Consider the following 10,076-nt stretch of genomic DNA (forward strand, 5'->3'; position numbering starts at 1 on the left):
GTATTAGAAGTCCTAGCTACAGCACTCAGAGAGGAAAAAGAAATAAAAAGAATCCAAATTGGAAAGGGATAAGTAAAACTGTCACTGTTTGCAGATGACATGACACTATACATAGAAAATCCTAAAGATGCTACCAAAATACTTCCACGGCTCATCAATGAGTTCAGTAAATTTTCAGGATATAAAATTAACATAAAGAAATCTGTTGCATTTCTATACACTAACAATGAACTATCAGAAAGAGAAATTAAGGAAACAATCCTATTTATAATCATATCAAAAAGAATAAAATACCTAGGAATAAACTTACCTAAGGAGGTAAAAGACCTGTATTCAGAAAACTGTAAGACATTAATTTTTTTTAAATTGAAGACAACACAAACAGATGGAAAGATATACTGTGCTCATGGATTGGAAGAATTACTGTTGTTAAAATGACCATACTACCCAAGGCAATCTACAGATTCAATAAATTGCCCTTAAAAGAAACCACAAACACAGATTGGTTGTTGTCCAATACAAGCAGTAGACCCCCATACATCTCTTACTACTGCTTTTGCTGCATTCCATAAGTTTTGGTATACTGTATTTTGTTTTTGTTTGTCTTGAGGTATTTTCTTGCTTCCTTTTTTATTTCTTCTTTGACTCAGTGGTTGTTCACGAGTATGTTGTTTAATTTTACACACATTTGAATTTTTCAGTGTTACTTCTGCTATTGATTTCTAGTTTCATTTGATGGTGGTCAGAAAAGACACTTGGCATGATTTCATTCTTCTTAAATTTGTTAAGACTTGTTTTGTGACCTAATATGTGATCTATCCTGGAGAAAGTTCCATGTGCACCTGAGAAGAATGTGTATTCTGCTGCTTTTGGGTGGAATGTACTGTACTGATAAAAGTTACAGAGGCCGAGAAGTCCCATGGTCTGCCCTCTTCATGCTAGAGAACCAGGAAAGTCAAGGTGTAAATCAGTCAGAGTCTGGAGGCCTGACAACCAGGAGCTCTGATGTCTGGGGGAAGAAGATGATATTCCAGCTCAAGAAGAGCCATAATTAACTTTTAACTCACCTTTCTCAGTACAGAGGGTGAGTGCCCTGAAGACCGAGCCAGTGTGTTACTCCTTTCTGTTATCTGTCTGCCTTCCACTCCACCCTGAATAAAGTAATGTCCATAGTGATGTCCTCTCATGGAGTGCCTGAGGGCTCTGAATCCATTCCTGTCCTGTGTTGTGCTCCTGTCGGCGACTCAGATGAGGAATTGGGCATGCACAGAGGACCAGGAAGCTGAAAGGACAGTGACTTACTAGAAGTAGAGTGAGGATCCAGAAAGAACACAGCATCTTGCTTCATGGAGCCTAACCACTCTAGAGATGAGTAGACATCCTAAAATCAAATTCTGACTCTCCCCCCTCAAACCACTGCAGAGTCCAGGCTGGGGATGACAGAGCTCAGCAGCAGCTGAGGGGAAAGGACCTGGGGGCTAAGTGAGCTGTGGAATGACTGACCAGCAGGCTCTGGGCTCTGGGTGATGTCTTCATAGGAATATGTTGACCAAAGAAAGGAGAGGAGGACATGGAAAGGAAGAAGGAAGGCAGCAAGCAGAAAACCTCCTCCAGAGCCTTTAGCATAATTGGATCATGGGGATGTTATCCCAGAAGAACACAAAGTTTCTAAACTGAGTACACCTCACTTTCCAAACTTTAAATGACTTTAGGGACTAAGTTGGTCCCCAGAATAAACTGAGACTTAAGTTACCTTCTGTAGGCAATGGCCAGTTCTTTGGAGGTCGTTTCAGGAACACCAAGGCAAGTGGAGTAGGGAGGCCTGGATGGGTGAAGACCCATCACAGGGACTGACAGTCACCCCCCTCTTCCTGCCCCTGGTGCTTTGGATCCACTGTGACTATTTCTGACATGAGGCCTATTCCCCACCGTTAGGAGACTGATCACTCTTTCACATCATGTTTCTGATAAAAGTAAGTGAAGGTTTGGATAAAAGGACTTAGATTCTCATTAGCACAAGCTCATTTCTAAGAATAGATTTGATGGTTCAGTGGAATAGGGCTCAAAAGAGGGGAAAAGAGGTGATTTCAGGGGCATGGCAAGTGCTGAATGCCGCACAGCCCCTCTTGGTGGGACACAGTAGCCTGAAAGACATCTCAAGATTACTCAGGAATTGTGGACAATTCCTCTCAACTCTATGACTTCCTTTTGGTTGCTATAAGACTAACAAGGTTGATTCTCTATCATCTTAATGCCAAAACCAACTTATTCCTGAATATTTGGAGGCCATGGAGAAGAGGAACTAACTTTGTTTGAGGGCTACAGAAGGCAGAGTGGTGTGGAAGTTGCAGAAAGGCAGAATTTTCTAACCATAGGAACTACTTTAAAATGAAATGAACCTCCCCAGCAGGCAGAGAGCCTGCTTCCCTCAAGTATTCCAGCTTAGGCCAGAGGCCATGATCAAGGGAGCTGTGGGCCTGCATGCTTTGGAGTTGAGGGTGGGGAGGTTGGCCTGGTTAGACCCTCAGGCCCCTCCCAGGCCTGGGTCTACAGTTGTCTGTCAGCATAATGAAAGCCACAACTGAAGGATGGCCAATGTGGTGTGTTTTAGGAAGCCCTGAATAAGCAGGTGGCGTTCACCCCATGATTGATTCTGTGTCTATTTTTGTACATCCGCTGAAAGAAAATCTTTTGGAAAACCTTTCCAAACATGAATTTCTTCCAAGCCAAATTAATTGGGCTTAAGTGATCCCACAGGGAAGCATTCCTCATCTTTATTCTTACGACAGGAAAGGGAAGGTTGTAACCATGATTCTCCTCATGAATAAATCAAATGATTTCCTTCCTCAAGAAGTACTGTTCAAGGGGATTCATGATATCCAACTCCTGGGTCAGAGAGGAACCCTGACCTTGTAGGCACGGGGCCCCAGACAGCGTTCCTGCAGACACCACCTGTGTGTGGGGGGAAGAGGTCAGAGAGACAGGCATCCAGTTATCTGGCCTGACCTTTGCATTAGGGCTGGAGAGGATAACACGGCTGGTCATAGGGCCTCAGAAAAGCCCAAGGAAGTTGAGGATGGCTTGTCCTCAAAATCCATTAGTGGACATTGCTTATTCTGGGAAAGTCTCTTGATCAAGCAAATGTCCAGGAAGAAATTGCAAAAATCTCCAAAGAATGCTTTTCATTTGTTTGTCTGTTTGTTTTCAAAAGGATCATAACAGCAGGATGGAATACCTGGGAAGACAAAGTTAGGATAGTGTTCTCAACCTTGGTGACATTGAAACCATCTGGGGAGCTTTAACAAGTCCTCATGCCTGGATTCTATCACAGACATTTGGATTTACGTGGCCCGGGGTGTGACTCAGGAAAAGAGGAGAAGTAAGGAATCATTATCCTTAGATCTCTGATGAACTCTTATGGGGCAGAAAGGGGTGACATGCTCTATGTGTCCCCAAAGAGCAGAACTAGGATTAATGGCTTAAAATATAGAGATTTGGTTCAAGAGACATGAGACCTCTTCCCCACCATTGGAGAGTAATCACTATATCACATCGTGTTTTTTCAGATGGTAAAAGATGTGTAAAGCTAGAGTCAGCTTCCTAAAAAGGTAACTAGATCTTCATTGGTGGATGGAACCAAGCAAATATTGGATAGTCACAAGTTGGATATACAAAGAAAAATTCAAGTAGATAAGATGTTTGGAGGTGCAGTTTCCAAGGCTGAGGCCTTCAAAGTCAGGGATAAGGCGTTATCCTCATTTCAGTGGAAGCAGTATGAGAAGCCACCCAGGGGGCTGGACAGACATGCCCATGGGGCTCTCTGGAGGCTGAAATGGTGGCTGTTAACACAGCCAGATTTCCCAGAGCATTGGGCCAAACTGGCCAGAACAGCACTGCAGCTTGGGGGGATGATAAGCACCTTAGAATGCAGCCATCCTTGGCAACACATCTGCCCAACCAAGTCCAGCCTTCAGCCTCCTTCAAGAACCTGATTGAATGTCACCTTCTGTGGGGACAATGTCATCAACCACTTCACCTGTGAGATCCTGGCTGTCCTGAAGCTGGCCAGCGCTGACATCTCCATCAGTGTGATCAGTATGGGATAACAACTATTATTTTCCTGGGCATCCCAGTTCTGTTCATCTTTGTCTCCTATGTGTTCATCATTGCTACTATCCTGAGGATCCCCTCAGAAGAAGGGAGGAAAAAGGCCTTCTGCACCTGCTCTGCCCACCTCACAGTTGTGGTCGTCTTCCATGGGACCATTATTGTCTAAATGTATGCTAGGGCCAAGTCTAAGGACCCACTGGGGATAGATAATTAGGATGTTTCAGAGAAGCTCACCTCCCTCTTCTTTGGGGTGGTGACCCCCATGCTCAACCCCATTATCTACAGCCTCAGGAACAAAGACGTGAGGGCTGCTATGAAGAGCCTGTACATCAGGAAAACCTCCCTGAGTGACTGTCACAGATCCCAGGCTGCCAGAACACGTGATCTCCAAACTCCTCTTTGTACTCGTGGGGAAATGATAACCGAGAGAAGAGAAGGGAGTCTCCCCAAGGTTCATGTCGTGGACCATGTGACTATGACTGAAAAATAAACTGTCCCCATCACCCTTGTTCCATAGGCAATGGAAGCTTCTATCTAAGAAGCTAGAAGGAAAGAGCTTCACATTTCTAGAAATACTGGCTAGTTATTGGCTTCATGCATAACCACAGTGACATCATCAAATCATGGCTACTTTATGCCAATGAAATCTTAGATCCTTTGCCACCAGAAGCTGGTGCGATCTGTGGTGAAGAGCCATTGATGTGTGCAAAATTGAGACAGTTATAGAACCTGGTTTTAGTAGAACTGGGCTCTTGGAGTATACTGTTCGGTCCCGTAAAGAACTGTTGATGACTGTACCTGCTTTTTGATACTATCCTAGAGGCCTGTGTTTGGTAAAAAGAGTGTGAAAAGCATCATCCACACCATCACAGTGTGTTGCCTGGTAGCACCATGACAGGAATTCTCCTCAAGTCTTAAAACCAGGAAAAGAAGTCTCTTACCTTGCACAGCGAGGAAGCACAGAGAGATGTTTGCATTCTCCTCCCCAGACCACGGCTCCAATCACGCGGTGGTACAGTGCTGCACGGCTGGGAGGCAGCACCTGTCAGTCTCTTCTTCCCTACTCGAGCTACATGACTCACAGCACTAACACTACCAGACACTCCCACAGGAGTGTCCAGACTATAAGGAAACCCAAAAAATGTTTGGGGGAAGGCAAAAGCTTATAAATAATCCTCAATTCAACAGCTACCTTTAGCCATTAGTAAGAGTTGCTTCCCACAGGAGTGATGGGCCGGGGTCTGCGGGTTGAACTCATGGGTGGTCAGGAGCAGCCATAAAAGCATGGAGTTTGGAGGCTGTAACAGGGAGGAGACCTTCCATTACATGAAAGAGAAAATTCTACTCAAACTGCTTTAAGAATAATGTGGGTTTATTCAAAAGTAGTGGGACTAGCCTCAGGCATGTTAATCAGGCTCCAATTCTTTTGCTCTGAGATTCTCTTTATACTTTGCTCTTCCCCATATCAGCTTTATTCTCAGGCTGACTCTTTGCATGGGCACAAGAAGGCTGCCATCGGCCCTGGGCTTGCACTTTCCCCATTCACTTATGGGGTAGAAACTACTAGTTTCCCCCAACCAGAGAACAAGTGTCCTGAAGTTTGCTCTGACTGGACCGATGCAAATCACAAAGCAGTCCCAATTGCAGGTGGGACTCAAACCAGCAAGGCCTTCCTCTGAAAAAGAAGATTGGGTCAGTCTCACCTAAGTCTATGGCTGCTATACAAAGGAAAGTCTGGAGTTGTTAAGAAAGGGCTAGAGGAGCAGTCAGTCCTGGGAGGGCAACCAACAACTGTCTACCATTTTCTGGACCCTAGTTAAGGCTTCCTGACTCTGGGAAATCCCTAGGAGGGTAGAATATCCCTTATTGAATACTGAGACAGAATATTCCTGGGGGGAGGGTGGGATAGGCAGGCCACCCAGCTCAGCATAGACTAGGGCTTAGCCACCCTGCCTTGTCCCCCTAGAAGTCTCTCAGCCCAGGCCAGGCAGTCAGAGACCTGCTTTCCAATTCTGCCTTCGATACTGTTTGCCACTGCTGAGCACTTGGCTAAGTTTCTTTCCCTCTCTGGGCCTCAATTCCTTTGTCTGTACAATAAGAGCTTATGCCCCATCCTTCTCAATAGACAGTGCACGTGAAGACACCTGGAGAAAGCCCAGAGAGGACGAATTCATGACTTACAGCCCACAACCTGCAGGTCATTTATTAGGTGTCTCCTCTGGGCTCTCTCCCTAACCCATGCCCTCCATAGATCGTGAGCAGTGGCTCCAAACTTCTAAGGCCACATAGGACATTATTTGAAAGAGACTTGGCTGATTGCGGCTCTGGATACCTGTGCCTGCTGCAAACCCGCCATCTGGTGGACATTTCTGCAAGCTTCTTAGATCAGTGATCCTCTACCTTTAGTGTGCTCCTGAGTCACCTGGGGATGTTGTGAAAATGCAGATTTGGATTCAGTGAGTCTGAGGTGGGGTTGGAGATTATGTATCTCTGATGAGTTCCCAGGAGATGCCTATGCTGCTGGTCTGTGGACCACACTTTGAGGAGCAGGCTCTCCAAGACTTAGGACCATGACTGAGGGGCTGAAGGGAGAGGCAGGGAAGCAACTCCAGCGTGTGCCAAGTCCTCCAGCATCAGCAACCAAGGCTGTTCTAATTTGAGGGATAGCAGTTTGTCCTGTGACCTGAATTCTCTTGTGGATCTAAGAAGAATTGTTGATTTCTCAGTTTGTTCAGTTTTTTACCTGTTACTACAGAGTGGAGACTCCAGTCTTCTTCCATGCTAGACTGGAAACTAGCCATTCCCACTTCAAATAGCTCTAAAGTGCAGTCAAGTGCAAATAAATAAAAAATTGTGGTCAAGTGCAAAATAAGAGGTATACACATAGCAGAGTAAGAAATAGATATCAGATTTTACAGAAAACACAATGATTGTATTTCTAAAAATTAACCAGAAAAATATTGTAGTGATATGAATTCAGAAAAGTTTGAGATAGAAATAACTTCTCAAAAATCAATTGTATTCCTACACACCATCAATATACAGCAAAAAGCAAAACAAAACAAACAAACAAAAAACAGGAATACTCTCCTATTTACAGTAGAAACAAGTATCAAAGAATTGGAAACAAATATAACTCCAGACATGACAGATAGCATCAAGAAAAAAATGATGAGTCTTACGGGAGTATAAAGGAAGGCAGAGTGATTGACCAAAGGCTTGAGAGAATAAATAAAATTAAAATGACCGGTAAGGAACTTGAGCTTGGAAACAAGTGTTTTTAAATCTCCGCCCCACTAAAGACTCTACTGAGCTACATAAGTTGCTGGTGAAGAATAATTGAACAATACAAAGATCTTTTGAAGGTAATGATATTAGATTTTCCTACCAGATTTGAACTTACTACGAAGTAACAATTACTGAATGATGTATCATTGACTTTTTTTAAAAGTTTTGTAAAATCAATGGTATTAGAGGTACTAGAAAATTAATCCCAACTATAAGAATTTAATACACATATGTAAGATAAAAATTAATAGCATGAAAGAGGAACCACTTTTTAAGAAATAGTGGAACAGCAGCAATATTCAATTGAATGAGGGTTTGCTTTGATCCATACATCACACCACACACTGCTATAAACTTAGGATGGATTAGAATTAAACATAAAACGCCACCATGATTACAAAGGACAGAAACAAGAGAACAGAATGACATGTTTATTCCAGCTGTGGAAGAGAGTGTGAGTCATTATTTTGGAAGAGAAATGGTATCAGAATTAAAAGAGACATGTTCAAACATTAATTGTACAAACCTCTTGAATAATATCATCTAATCAAATAGGAATCAAATAGCTCCCAAATGGAGTTTTGTCAGGTTCTGCAAGTATCTGATTTGAGCTTCTTTTGTATATATATATATATATATATATATATATATATATATATATATATATATATATATACACACATACACACATACATATACTAAATAACTTATATTATGTAATAAGACCATAAACACCCACAAACCTACATTTTGACTCTAGACACATTAGAGGCTACTACCACCTAGTGTGTATGCTGTTGAGTTGACTCCTTTTGCATAAATCTCAGGGTAAATCTTTTCCTACCATCTCTGCACATTTATTTTATCTTCTTTCAACATGTCCTTGATTAGAAAAAGTATAGTTCTGCATTGATCTTTTCTCTAATCTAGGCCTACGTTCATTGGCTCACATGTAACTGTACCAGGGAGTACAAATGTGCGCTGTTCTCAATTAAGTGTCAGGCGAGGCTCAGAATCATCTGCTTGGGGCATGTTCTCATCCTGGCGTCATAGCCAATTTCACAATAACAAGTGAACACATAACTTGTCACACCATAATAATGTCACACTATAAATAGTATTGGGACCATAAATAACCATAAATTTGGGATGTTACTTCTCTGACTACACTTCTGATAAGGAATTTGAGCAGTTATTCAATCTTGTTAGTGAATCAGTATTTTTTTCTTACTTTTAATATCTAACTGGCATTTTTTACATGAATACAGTTTGTTTTTTAGAGCAGTTTTAGGTTCACAGCAAAACTGAGCAGAAAGTACAAAAAGTTCCCATGTATCCAGTCCCCACATATGCACAATCTCTCCTACTACCAACATCCAGCAGCAGAATGGTATCTTTGTTACAATCGGTGAATCTACGTGGACACATCATCACCCTGAGTTCATAGTTGAGGGCTGACTCTTGGTGTCCTACATTCTATGGGTTTGGACAAATGTATGACCTGTATCCAGCATTATAGTTTTGTACAGAATAGTTTCACTGCCCTGAAACTCCTCTGTGCTCTGCCTCTTCATTCCTCCCTCTCCTCGAACCCCTCACAACCCCTAGTCTTTTAATTGTCTCCATCATTTTGCTTTTTCCAGAATGTCATGTTTGGAATCATGTGGTACATAACCTTTTCAGATTGGCTTCTTTTACTTAGTAATATGCTTTTAAGTTTCCTCCATGTCTTTTCATGGCTCAATAGCTCATTTCTTTGTAGTGCTGAATACTGTTCTACAGTCTGGATGTACAATAGTTTATTTACCTACTTAGCTACTGAAGGACATCTTGGTTGCTTCCAAATTTTGGCAGTTATGAACAAAGCCAGTATAAATCTGCATGTGCAGGTTTTGGTATGGACATAACATAATTCAATATCATGAATTGATATTGAAATAATGCCTCAGTACTTCTTTTCCCAAGGTACTATTTTAATTTTAATAAAGAGTAGTCTGAGATTGCAAGGTGGGCTAGTTCAAAAACCATCACCATTTTGCAAACTACTCGTCTCACCGTTTTGCAAACTACTCGTCTGTATGAATCAGGATTTTCTCTACAACAGGCAGCCAAACAAAATACAGAATAGAAGCTGAAACTAGTGTGACTGTAATTATCCATAATTCCAGATTTCAAATTTTCATGTTCATCAAAATCTCACTTATTATCTGAATTCTCAATTATTACTTTTGAATTAATTGTTATTATAAATTTAAACTTATAAATAAATAAATAAATAAATAAATAAATAAATAAATAAATTTAAACTTATAAAAATAGCTATAAAACACAGCTTTTAAAAATTTTATATGGTGGCAGGATTCTGTAAGATTGTTGGAAAAAGGATTCCACTGCTAAAAAATAAAAATAATATTTTTTAAGTTTGAAAATTACTGAAATAAACAAGCAAAGAGAGTAGAGAATGGGGACAATTTCATACTCACAGGCTCATGTTGTGAGAGGGCTCATTGGAGGCTGGAAGGCTATTGTACCAGCATCACAAATTGAGGTCACAAGGCAAAATTTTATGTGTTGGTGTTGGCTGCCTTGGCAGAGCTTCTCTTCCTCGTGAGATCTCAACATAAGGGCCAATGAGGATGTCAGATACACCAATTTTGCGCCAGGGCATGGGATTCCTT

This window comes from Camelus ferus, chromosome 4 (assembly GCF_009834535.1).
Source record: "Camelus ferus isolate YT-003-E chromosome 4, BCGSAC_Cfer_1.0, whole genome shotgun sequence".
In the NCBI taxonomy this organism is placed as follows: Eukaryota; Metazoa; Chordata; class Mammalia; order Artiodactyla; family Camelidae; genus Camelus; species Camelus ferus.